The sequence below is a fragment of the Diorhabda carinulata genome, chromosome 11, assembly GCF_026250575.1.
Source record: "Diorhabda carinulata isolate Delta chromosome 11, icDioCari1.1, whole genome shotgun sequence".
NCBI lineage: Eukaryota > Metazoa > Arthropoda > Insecta > Coleoptera > Chrysomelidae > Diorhabda > Diorhabda carinulata.
In genome coordinates, this window is record NC_079470.1 from 170,745 (window position 1) to 182,612 (window position 11,868).

The 11,868-nt window shown below is 43.6% G+C and overlaps 1 non-coding gene across 1 annotated transcript; it reads right to left on the bottom strand.

Annotated features, from left to right (window-relative positions):
* Positions 1 to 10,050: 10,050 nt before the first annotated feature.
* On the bottom strand, positions 10,051 to 10,206 carry LOC130899768 (5.8S ribosomal RNA). Its single transcript, XR_009060071.1, has one exon. It is a non-coding gene; the product is annotated as a 5.8S ribosomal RNA (ribosomal RNA).
* Between the last annotated feature and the right edge of the window lie 1,662 nt (positions 10,207 to 11,868).

Below are 11,868 nucleotides of genomic sequence, written 5' to 3' on the forward strand. Positions count from 1 at the left end.
AAAATATCATTGTTGTGCTTTCGGATTCTGTATATTTTGATATCATTATACCATAGACGTGGGATATATAATTTTTCAAGGGATATAATTTACAAAAAATTTAGTATCTTAATTCGAATAAAATTCAAATATTGTGGATCGTGTGATGGAAAAAATGAAATAAGACTTATTTTTATACGAGGATACCAATTTTTGAGTTATTTTGCCAAAGTTTTATAGTTGAAAAGAGAAAAAAAAATATTTTATAAAAATTCTTCAAGTAAAGTACGAGGAAAAAATTTTTTTTTCCAAAATTGATGAGAAGGTAGAAAGTCTTATCACGCGTGTACTCTATATTCGGAATTTTGTTAAAATCGGCAGTAGTTTACTATTTTTTAAACGACAAAAACCTTAATTTTCGGTGTTTTTAATTTTTTTATCCATGTTATTGGATTCTAATGGTAAAACTAATATCACCATCGGCTTTCTCATCCCCGAAAACCCCTTATCTCGAATTTCCAGCCAAATCGTAAAACAAAATTTAACAACCCCTCCTTAGCCGGTCCTGATGAAATTTTCGAAGTCAATTTTAACCCCTTAAACCTAGGTCCTTGTACTAGTTAACGCGCAACATGAGCTGGGTTTTTGAAGGGGAAGGAGACGTCGTAGAAAAAAAATAAAAAAACCGTTGTATAGAAAATCAAAAATAATGAAGATTGAGAGTGCTACGGACCCCCCGAAGAATTTTTGTGGGGGGCAGGGGGGCAGCCTCCCCTTCAAAAATTTTTGGCTACTCACCTGGTTATACTTTATGATGGAGGGTCTGAATTGTTTCGACAAAAATGTCATGCCCCCCTCAAGCGAAGCTTGGCCCCCTCTCAATATCAAAAATAAAAAACGTAACTTTCTTAATATGTCAAATACGAAAAATATGCAAGGGACAAAAAAAATTGGAAAAATAAAATTACGTACATACGCATGTAGATATCCCCTTCAACTTACGAGATTATCCTCGAAATTTCAAGATTACGAATCAGAAAAATTACGAAAACTTTTCGAGACCACTCTGTATATGACCAAAAAAATTCTATGTTTCTCCTCTATCGATTGATATATATATAACTTCACCCATCGGTGCCAATAAATGACGTCACAGGTGACGCTAAATTTTGAGGTTAGAATTTTTTTCTCACCTCGGTAGCTATATGCAGCATACTCTCATGCCTAAAAACACCATTTCGAGCCTATTCGGAGCAACTCCTGGGAGGGTGGTGGGGGGGGCGATATATTTTTTCCTACATTATGGTTTTTTTATTTTTTTCCTAGTCCCATTGGTTCAGAAGTACCCATTCCGCCGGACCCGCTATCGATCGAGGGAGGGGGTGGGGGGTTAGGTCGTATTTTTTTTCGTGACGGCGTCGACTCGTAGGGATTTATTTCTGATGTCTAAAAACTGAGCATCTCTCCACCTGTCAGCAATCCATATCACCTACGAGAGGGAGGAGTGGGGGAAATTTTTGGTACTAAATTTTTTTCTCCAAATTTGATTCTCCATCCATCTATGTGATTATTTTCGCCAGCTAGCGTCATCAAAAAAGTGGCACGGTTCGCTATTAATGGGAGGACAATCCGACGCTTGGCGAATTCTGCTTCGCAATGATAGGAAGAGCCGACATCGAAGGATCAAAAAGCGACGTCGCTATGAACGCTTGGCCGCCACCAGCCAGTTATCCCTGTGGTAACTTTTCTGACACCTCTTGCTGAAAACTCTTCAAGCCATAAGGATCGATAGGCCGTGCTTTCGCAGTCCCTATGCGTACTGAACATCGGGATCAAGCCAGCTTTTGCCCTTTTGCTCTACGCGAGGTTTCTGTCCTCGCTGAGCTGGCCTTAGGACACCTGCGTTATTCTTTGACAGATGTACCGCCCCAGTCAAACTCCCCGCCTGGCAGTGTCCTCGAATCGAATCAGGCTGGAGGTAAGTTGACGCACCCGAAACGCCGGACACGAACCTCGATCGTTCGCAAAGCACGAAGCCTCACGAACTGCACCGACGAACGGTACGCGACGCAACGATACGTCACTCCGTGCCCTTGGCTCGAGAATACCGTGACAGTCGCCGCCTCGTGAGCGAACGACGCACGCGTTTCGCCTTACCGAATAAGTAAAGAAACGATGAAAGTAGTGGTATTTCACCGGCGATGTTGCCATCTCCCACTTATGCTACACCTCTCATGTCTCCTTACAATGCCAGACTAGAGTCAAGCTCAAACAGGGTCTTCTTTCCCCACTAATTTTTCCAAGCCCGTTCCCTTGGCAGTGGTTTCGCTAGATAGTGGGTAGGGACAGTGGGAATCTCGTTAATCCATTCATGCGCGTCACTAATTAGATGACGAGGCATTTGGCTATCAGAAATGTGTGTCTTTTTACGGACCTGGACAGAGCCAGTTCTCAACACTTGTCATCATGCAGTCAAAGTGGCCTGTCGCATACAAGGTCCTAAACCCCGCCTCTTCCATTTGCCAGTCCCTTCAGTGGGGACTACGCGCCACCCTGGTTCACCCTGGACCCTTAAATCAATAAGGGTGGGCCTCGGTGGCCACAACAGCACGACATGGGGCCTTAGGAATTAACCTGCCCCGCCAATATTTCGTTTTCATAGTCCGCGCCACTTTCCAGGACGGACTCCTTTCCAAAGCGAGGCCAAGACATTGTATTTCCCAGCAGTAGTTGGCTGGTGCGCTAATGAATGGAAACCACGACACCCCCAGTCCCCGTTCCCAAGTACCAGGTCTGGAAGTGCACAGTGGTCCTCGATAGCCGAAGGTGGATGTTCTGTAAAATAAAATATAATATAATATATAAAATATTAAATCTACCTATAACTAATGGTAGTACACCTTCGGGCGAAAATCATATAGAGGCTTCTTATTCCGGGAATATGTTTCATCAGCCTATTTAAGATTGAGCCATAAAATAGCGATGAATGGAGAGGCTGCCAATAATAGTTTTGGTAATGTAAGATCTGATGTCTTGCTTAGAAAAGCCGAGAATACTAGAAATGATATTATTATCTCGACACCAGATTCCACGCGCTCCCACGACTAGAGGGGCCACGACGATATGTTTCCCAGGGTATCGGGATGTCATGGCACTTAGGAAGCGTGGCTCGCTATAAATGGCGCTCTTATTCAGAGCGGCTAGGGAAAGGGAGCTAGGTCCCTCCCAGCTGACGGCAATGTCGCACACTATGGCTCTTGAACCCATCTGGAGCACGAGATCGGGTTTCTTTAATGCGCCGTCGATGCATCTAATGTTGGGTTCAACTTCTACTACCCATCCTTTCTTCTCGGCAATTTTTCGCGTTAGCGTAACGAGCTGGTCATGCCGCCTTATTCTTTGCCAATGGACATTTTTGTAAAACATGGCTAAGTGACTCGTTACGATCACATCCCATCCTACATTTTCTCTCATGTAGTGGATTGGACGGGATGCCCTTAGTAGGAAGGAGATTGCCTCGAAGTTGCACAGCTCTTTTAAAATCTGACCCTGACCAGTAGGGCGGAGGGTTGTTGACCCAGCTACCACTTTCTGTGGAGCAGTCACCTTGATGAAGACCATTTCCGGAATATCCGTTTTCCAGCCTCTCGATCATTTGCCGTGCGATGATGCTACTGCTGCCGCCGCTGTTATTTGTCCACTTCAACAGTTTTTCATATAGTTTGACGCTATAAGGCAGGGAAAGAACAGCTGCCGTTGTTGGCGTAGCACTATTTATCAAGTTATTAAAGCGTCTTTTCATAATGGCGGGCACTTGTTGGGATAAGCAAGTTATACCCAGGCCGCCACCTCTTATAGGGGCATGCAGATAAGCATCAGCACATGTTCGGTTCAGACCAAGAAACTTTCTAACGGATACTCTGATGATCGTATCAGCGGCTTTTAAAGTTTTCTTGGTGACTATGGCGCTTTGGAGTTGATCTTGTATGCGCGGCAACAAGAAATGTTTAATGATGTTCAGTTTCTGTGCTGGTTGTAGTCCTGCTTTGTTTATTCTGTCGAGCTGGATTTTGAGGTCGGAAATGGTGGATCGAGTCTGTCCCATGACTCCATACCGTCTGCCCAGGTATTTAAACATATCCTGAGGTGTTAATTGGCGGATGAACTGACCCTCTGCCGCGAATAGAGGCCGAGTAACCACGTAAGAGTGTTTGTTGCCTCGGTTAACGTTAACCGATATGGCAACACTCTTTGTCGGGTTAATCGACATCCCTCGCTTCGCAAAGAACTCAGTAACAGTTCTAAGCTGCTTAGTGGCACCCTTGACAGACTCGGCCAACAGCACTAGGTCATCCGCGTACGCTAGTACTGACACCTTCATGTCATCCGAGACAGGTATGCTCGACCCACCATTCTCTAGTTCGCAAACCAACTCGTCCACTACTAAATTAAAAAGATAGGGCGATAAAAGGTCTCCCTGCTTTACGCCTCTATCGATGTTTATTCTCCTGGTTTTCTTGTTGCCAGCAGAGACTATGGTATAAGATTTTTGGTATGAGTCCATTATATACCTTTTAGTTGTTTCGTCTATACCGAACCTGTTCAGAGCTCGTAGGATGGACCATTGCGATACTGTGTCGAAGGCTTTAGAAAGGTCCAACGACAAGATGTTGTATGGCTTAACTCTACGTCTTCTTTCCTTGATGAGCGTTTGGAGTGAGATGTTATTCAACAGGACACCATCGATCTTCATGAAACCTCTTTGGTTGGCGTGTATCGGTAACGCTGAGAAGCGCTTACCAAGGATACGATGAAACACCCTGACAATGACCGATGATATTGTGATCGGTCTCCAGTTGTTAATCAAGCGTCGGTCCCCCCCTTTAGGAATAAGTGTTGTCCTGTTCCCTCGGAGCACCTCGGGAGTAACTCCAAAGAGAAACATGACATTATACAATAGAACCAATCTCTTCACAGGGGCCTTTTTGAGAGCTAGCAGGGGCACTGCGTCTGGACCAGCCGCCCCTGATTTTGATGTGTTTATGGCCCAGAGGATGTCTGACTCTGTAATTGGCTGGTCCAGTTTATGTTCCTCTTTCTGATCTAAGATTGGTTCGTTGTCTAGGAGAGAGGGACTTCCGAATATGCCCCTGTACTCGGACTCTATTGACGCAATGTCAGGTAGTACATCGTCCCCCCAGAGCGGTTTTCCGTCTAGGATATCACGCGCCAAAGCGGCTCGATCGGATCGATATCGTCGTTGGACGACTTTGTATTTATACGAACGCTCATGGTTCCTGTTATTAAAGACTGGGGCCCTGCGGTTTCCGTTTGCCTTCGTTTTGGGCTTCCCAGTCCCTGCTTCGTTGAAGAGAGCAGTAATATATTCATTCACCTCTTTTCTCACTCCCTCTCTATGGCGGTCTAGGTTGGTGAATTGAGAGTAACGGAATAAAGTGCTATCATAAGTATTCCATCCGTCATTAGCGTGCCAGTAATCGTATAAAAACGTAGAGATTGTATTGTGCCGGTGTTCTATCGCAATGGGTACGAACTCCTCAGCATTCGGATTAAGACTCTGACGATCTTTAAAGCTTGAGTCCCTGCCTCGACCTCTAGGACTCTCGAGAAGAGGGAACTCCACTACTTCGCCTTCTGCTTCCTCGTGGGGCCGCGCGTTTTCGTTCTCAAGTTGTTCGAGAACGTCTACGCGGGCCTCGATGTTATTTTCTTTTCTTAAGAATTCGAGGAGTTCCTTGTATCTATCCTGTTTCCGTCTATATTTGATAGAGTTACGGTTACGGTTAGGATAGATACTTTGGAGATGTTTATTAATGAAACGGCCAGTATAGGCGAGTTCGTGTTTGGCCATTTCTATATAGTCCTCATCCTCGAATTCAACGGGGGTATTAGGCTTTTCGTAGAGATTCTCAAGCTCCTCATTGTACTCCACGGGGTGTGCTCTCCGCATGTGCTGTCGCATTCCAGCGTATGTTTTATAAGTTTGTTTGCATACGGAGCAAACATTGCCGTCAGCCGGGGGTGCACCCCGGCAGCGTAGCCTTCTTAAATGGGTCTGAAGCCCAGTATCAGTGGCGAAAGTTTTACCACATATGCACAAGACTATAGTTCTAGGACTGAAACTAGGTCTGTCGTAAGTTCGATTCAATAAATATGGGATAGTTGGGTAGACAGGAAAAGACTTGTCTACCACTTAGATAAAAAGTCGGAAGGTGTACTATCCCTAAAACTAAAACCCCCAGGAGTCTGGAGGTGGGCACGGTCCGATAAAGGAGCCAGACAGGTGACCGTGGGGCAGTCTTCGGATGATCCCAATCTCTTAGAATAGACAAGAGATTGCCGTGTTGGATCAAGACTAAGAATCCTATCTGGGGCGCTCTGTACGTTAGCCACGCTAAAATAAATTCTAGCGTGTTACCGACTCTACCACGGGGAGGTGTACAGAACTTGATTAGGAGGGGCTGCAAACTTTAAAAGCTCGCAACCGGGGATTCAAAGGCTTTGAGTGAATTTAACAGAAATGGTCGCCCTGTTGCTTTCTAAACCGCCTTCAAAAGTTCCGGTCGCAAAACTCTCTCCGCTACAGTTCCTAACCCTTAAGAGAGTCATAGTTACTCCCGCCGTTTACCCGCGCTTGCTTGAATTTCTTCACTTTGACATTCAGAGCACTGGGCAGAAATCACATTGAGTCAACACCCGTTGGGGCCATCGCAATGCTTTGTTTTAATTAGACAGTCGGATTCCCCTAGTCTGTGCCAGTTCTGAGCTGACCGTTGAATGGCGGCCGAAGAGGATATCCAAATACCGATTAAGGTAATATGGAACCTCGCAGCAAGACGGTTCCGCGGGAGGCCAAGGCACGGGACCGAACTCGGATTCATAATTATCACAAACTCCAACCAGGAAGGATAGAGAGATGCTCCAATTACTTCACCTCGCCCAGGCCCGGCACGTCAGCCGTGACCCACTTCCTCGCCAAGCCCGACACGCCCCGATCCTCAGAGCCAATCCTTATCCCGAAGTTACGGATCCAATTTGCCGACTTCCCTTACCTACATTATTCTATCGACTAGAGGCTCTTCACCTTGGAGACCTGCTGCGGATATGGGTACGAACCGGCGCGAGCCTCCACGTGGCCCTCTCCTGGATTTTCAAGGTCCGAGGGGAAGATCCGGACACCGCTGCAACTGCGGTGCTCTTCGCGTTCCAAACCATATCTCCCTGCTAGAGGATTCCATGGAACTCGAACGCTTATGCAGAAAAGAAAACTCTTCCCGGATCTCCCGACGGCGTCTCCAGGTCCTTTTGGGTTACCCCGACGAACTCTCTTGCGAGGGCCCGACTTTTTGACGGTTCCGCTGCCGGGTTCCGGAATAGGAACCGGATTCCCTTTCGCCCGATGGGTGTGTACAAACTTTTTACGTAAGTAAATAAATAAATAAGTAAATAAAGCTACACCACATCAACATCGGCTTTCGCCTAGGGCTTAGGATCGACTGACTCGTGTGCAACGGCTGTTCACACGAAACCCTTCTCCACGTCAGTCCTCCAGGGCCTCGCTGGAGTATTTGCTACTACCACCAAGATCTGCACCGACGGCGGCTCCAGACGGCCTCACGGCCAATCCTTCTGCGCACACCGCCGCGACCCTCCTACTCGTCAGAGCTTCATGGTCGCGCGCAAAACGCGAACCGCACATGCCGCTGACGGTCGAGTATAAGCACGACGCTTCAGCGCCATCCATTTTCAGGGCTAGTAACTTCGGCAGGTGAGTTGTTACACACTCCTTGGCGGACTCCGACTTCCATGGCCACCGTCCTACTGTCTTAAGTTACCAACGCCTTTCATGGTATCCCATAAGCGTCGATTTTGGCGCTTTAACTCGACGTTTGGTTCATCCCACAGCGCCAGTTCTGCTTACCAAAAATGGCCCACTTGGCACTCTGATTCGAGTCTCGCGGCTTCATAAGTTCGAGCAAGCCGGAGATCTCACCCATTTAAAGTTTGAGAATAGGTTGAGGTCGTTTCGACCCCAATGCCTCTAATCATTCGCTTTACCGGATGAAACTCGTACGCTACGAGCGCCAGCTATCCTGAGGGAAACTTCGGAGGGAACCAGCTACTAGATGGTTCGATTAGTCTTTCGCCCCTATACCCAGTTCCGACGATCGATTTGCACGTCAGAATCGCTACGGACCTCCATCAGGGTTTCCCCTGACTTCGTCCTGACCAGGCATAGTTCACCATCTTTCGGGTCCCAGCGTGTACGCTCTTGGTGCGCCTCTTCTCGTAATGAGAACGAGACGCCCCGGGAGTGCGAAGCGTTTACAATTTTTATTTGCAAATCGCTTATCCTCCCTTGATCTACGCGAGGTAAACCTTTACTTTCATTACGCCTTTAGGTTTAGTTATTTCCCAATGACTCGCGCACATGCTAGACTCCTTGGTCCGTGTTTCAAGACGGGTCCTGAAATTACCCAAATCGATAGCGTCGTTGATCGGCGTTTCAAAACGAGGTCTGTTCGAGAACACCGTAACCAACAGTCGTTCCGGGACAGAATCGGCATTATGTCCGATTACCGTCAAACACGAAACGCTCTTGCTACGGGCCGAACGCTAATTAATCTAGCGGCCCCGCGCCATATTTCTACCGTCGAGCGAGTCTGTCGGAACATCGAGGGTCCCCATGAATTCGAATAAAATCAAGTGGTCTACCACCTCGAGTCTTAGACAGACACCCAACGGATCACGACGTCCTACTAGAGGAAAAGTGCACGCGTTCGATATCGATTAGAAAAACGTAAAACGCGATTTATTGTAATATGCCGAAACACAAACAATATCCGTCATACAAACGTTCTACTTCAATTATCGAAACGCGAATGAATTTCCTCTTTCGACCTTTCGGGTTTCTCAGGTTTACCCCTGAACGGTTTCACGTACTCTTGAACTCTCTCTTCAAAGTGCTTTTCAACTTTCCCTCACGGTACTTGTTCGCTATCGGTCTCGTGGTCATATTTAGCCTTAGATGGAGTTTACCACCCACTTAGGGCTGCACTCTAAAGCAACCCGACTCTCAGGAGAGATCCTCACGCAATCGGCAACGGTCGCTACGGGCCTGGCACCCTCTATGGGCTGTGGCCCCGTTCAAGAAGGACTTGGACGCGCCGCACGATCTCGTGATAAACGGATCCTCCCTAACACCACATTTCCCGGTGGCCGATATCGACCACGGGATTCGGTGCCGGGCTTTTCCCTGTTCGCTCGCAGCTACTGAGGGAATCCTAGTTAGTTTCTTTTCCTCCGCTTAGTAATATGCTTAAATTCAGCGGGTAATCTCACCTGCTCTGAGGTCGATATATTATATATATATATCTCGTATAATATTTAAATACAATTCGCCAAACTATCATAAAAAAAACGTGTGTTTAATAATATCATCTCTCATATGAAATATAACATTATTTGTTTTTATTTAAAGAGTCGGCAGCAGCAGCAGCATCAGCAACACACCACCAACCAGCCTTTATACATATATAATATTTTTAATATATATAATTCATATATTTTGTCGATATACCGTGTGTATAAATGATATAAATAAAACACTGGTCAGACGTCCAGTCTTCGAAACTTTATTATTTCTCTCGGACACGACGACCGCGTTATCATTTTATCATAAATATATTATATATACACACACTTATTTATCGACTATATATACGTCGTATATATGTATAATATATATATATTATATATAAATATAACTCTCTACCAAACAAATTTTATGTATTTCATATAAATACACGATTAATTTATGGTATAGCGGGTTGTGTTCAAAAATTGCGTAACTTTTTCTATAAAAATTTACGCTGCTTTTCGCAATTTAGGATGCCGCACAAATACAAAAAAAAATACGCACAAGTTTGTATGTGCATGTGTTTTTTCTTAATTAGTGTGCGTTATTGTTTCACATCCAACACGCTTAGGCATTATTTTTCTTTAATAAATAGAAAAATTTTAAATTCTAAGCAGTCTTTTAAATTGATACGACCCTCAGTCAGGAGTGGTCCGGGAACGAGTATCCGAGGACCGCAATGTGCGTTCGAAATGTCGATGTTCATGTGTCCTGCAGTTCACAAGTTGACGCGCAATTAGCTGCGTTCTTCATCGACCCACGAGCCAAGTGATTCACCGTTCAGGGTAATCATTTTATTATTATGTCGTTTTCTCATATTCTATTCGTCGTATTTTTAATATTTGATTATTATTAAATTAATAATATTATTATAATATCTTATACGCGTATAGAAAATTTATATAACGACATTTTTTATATATATATATATATATATATATTATAATAAATGGTAATTATTCGAAACTTTTAGAGAAATTATAATATCGTACTTTGATATATCTGATAAATTTTAACCGCTGCACATGTTTTATTACAAACGAGGCGCGCATAGACAGATATCTCGCACGATATATTCCTCCTCTTTATATTATTACAGTTTTTTTTTTATCTTGAAAGTTTTATACAAATTTCGACTGTCGGGCGTAAATCTTCGAACACCTTCGAAATAATACATAAAATATTATTTCTAAAACGAATTTTTATACATATCGATAGAATCGACATGTGCTTAAATTTCGTTTAGGTACCCGGATGAAAATGTCTCAATAACATAATCATCACATATAATCTTGTCGATATTTTCTTGTATTACCTTCAAACGATAAAAAACTTAGGTAATAATATAATAAACGAAATAAAATTTATCCATAAAAATATAGACACACACGACAACAGACGACGTTTCAATAAACTATATATTTTTCGTTTATTATAAAAACGATTCTTTATCAGAACGTTTTTAGTTAACAAGAAATTTTGTTAATGATCGTTCCGTCAATCGTTATAATATATAATAATACATATGTTGTTATTGTTGTGTCGTCATCGTCGTCGATGCCTTCTATAAACTATGATAAAAATTTCTCGTTATATTTTTATTGGAAAAATTTATATATGTAAATATATTTTTATAGACGTATGAATTATATTTATCTTTTTTTTTTAATTTTATTCGAAACTTGTTCGAATTTTGTAAAAATTAAAAAAAGATTTCAATATATATACATCTATAATATATATATATATATATATATATATATATATATATATATATATATATATATATATATATATATATATATATAATTTATAACATATATAAATTTCTTTTGAAGAGTTCGATAATTTTGTAGAAGAAAATTTTCTTTTACAATTAATACAGACTTGATTTCGTTTTTTTTTTTGTTTAAAAACGAACAAATACTCTGTAATGATCCTTCCGCAGGTTCACCTACGGAAACCTTGTTACGACTTTTACTTCCTCTAAATGATCAAGTTTGGTCATCTTTCCGAAGCATCGGCGACGCCGAAACGCCACCGCGCTCAGTCCGAAGACCTCACTAAATCATTCAATCGTTAGTAGCGACGGGCGGTGTGTACAAAGGGCAGGGACGTAATCAACGCGAGCTTATGACTCGCGCTTACTGGGAATTCCTCGTTCATGGGGAACAATTGCAAGCCCCAATCCCTAGCACGAAGGAGGTTCAGCGGGTTACCCGGGCCGCTCGGCCAGGGAGGACACGCGTTTTTGGCAAATGCTTTCGCTTCTGTCCGTCTTGCGACGATCCAAGAATTTCACCTCTAACGTCGCAATACGAATGCCCCCATCCGTTCCTATTAATCATTACCTCGGGGTTCCGAAAACCAACAAAATAGAACCGAGGTCCTATTCCATTATTCCATGCACACAGTATTCAGGCAAAATTTTGGCCTGCTTTAAGCACTCT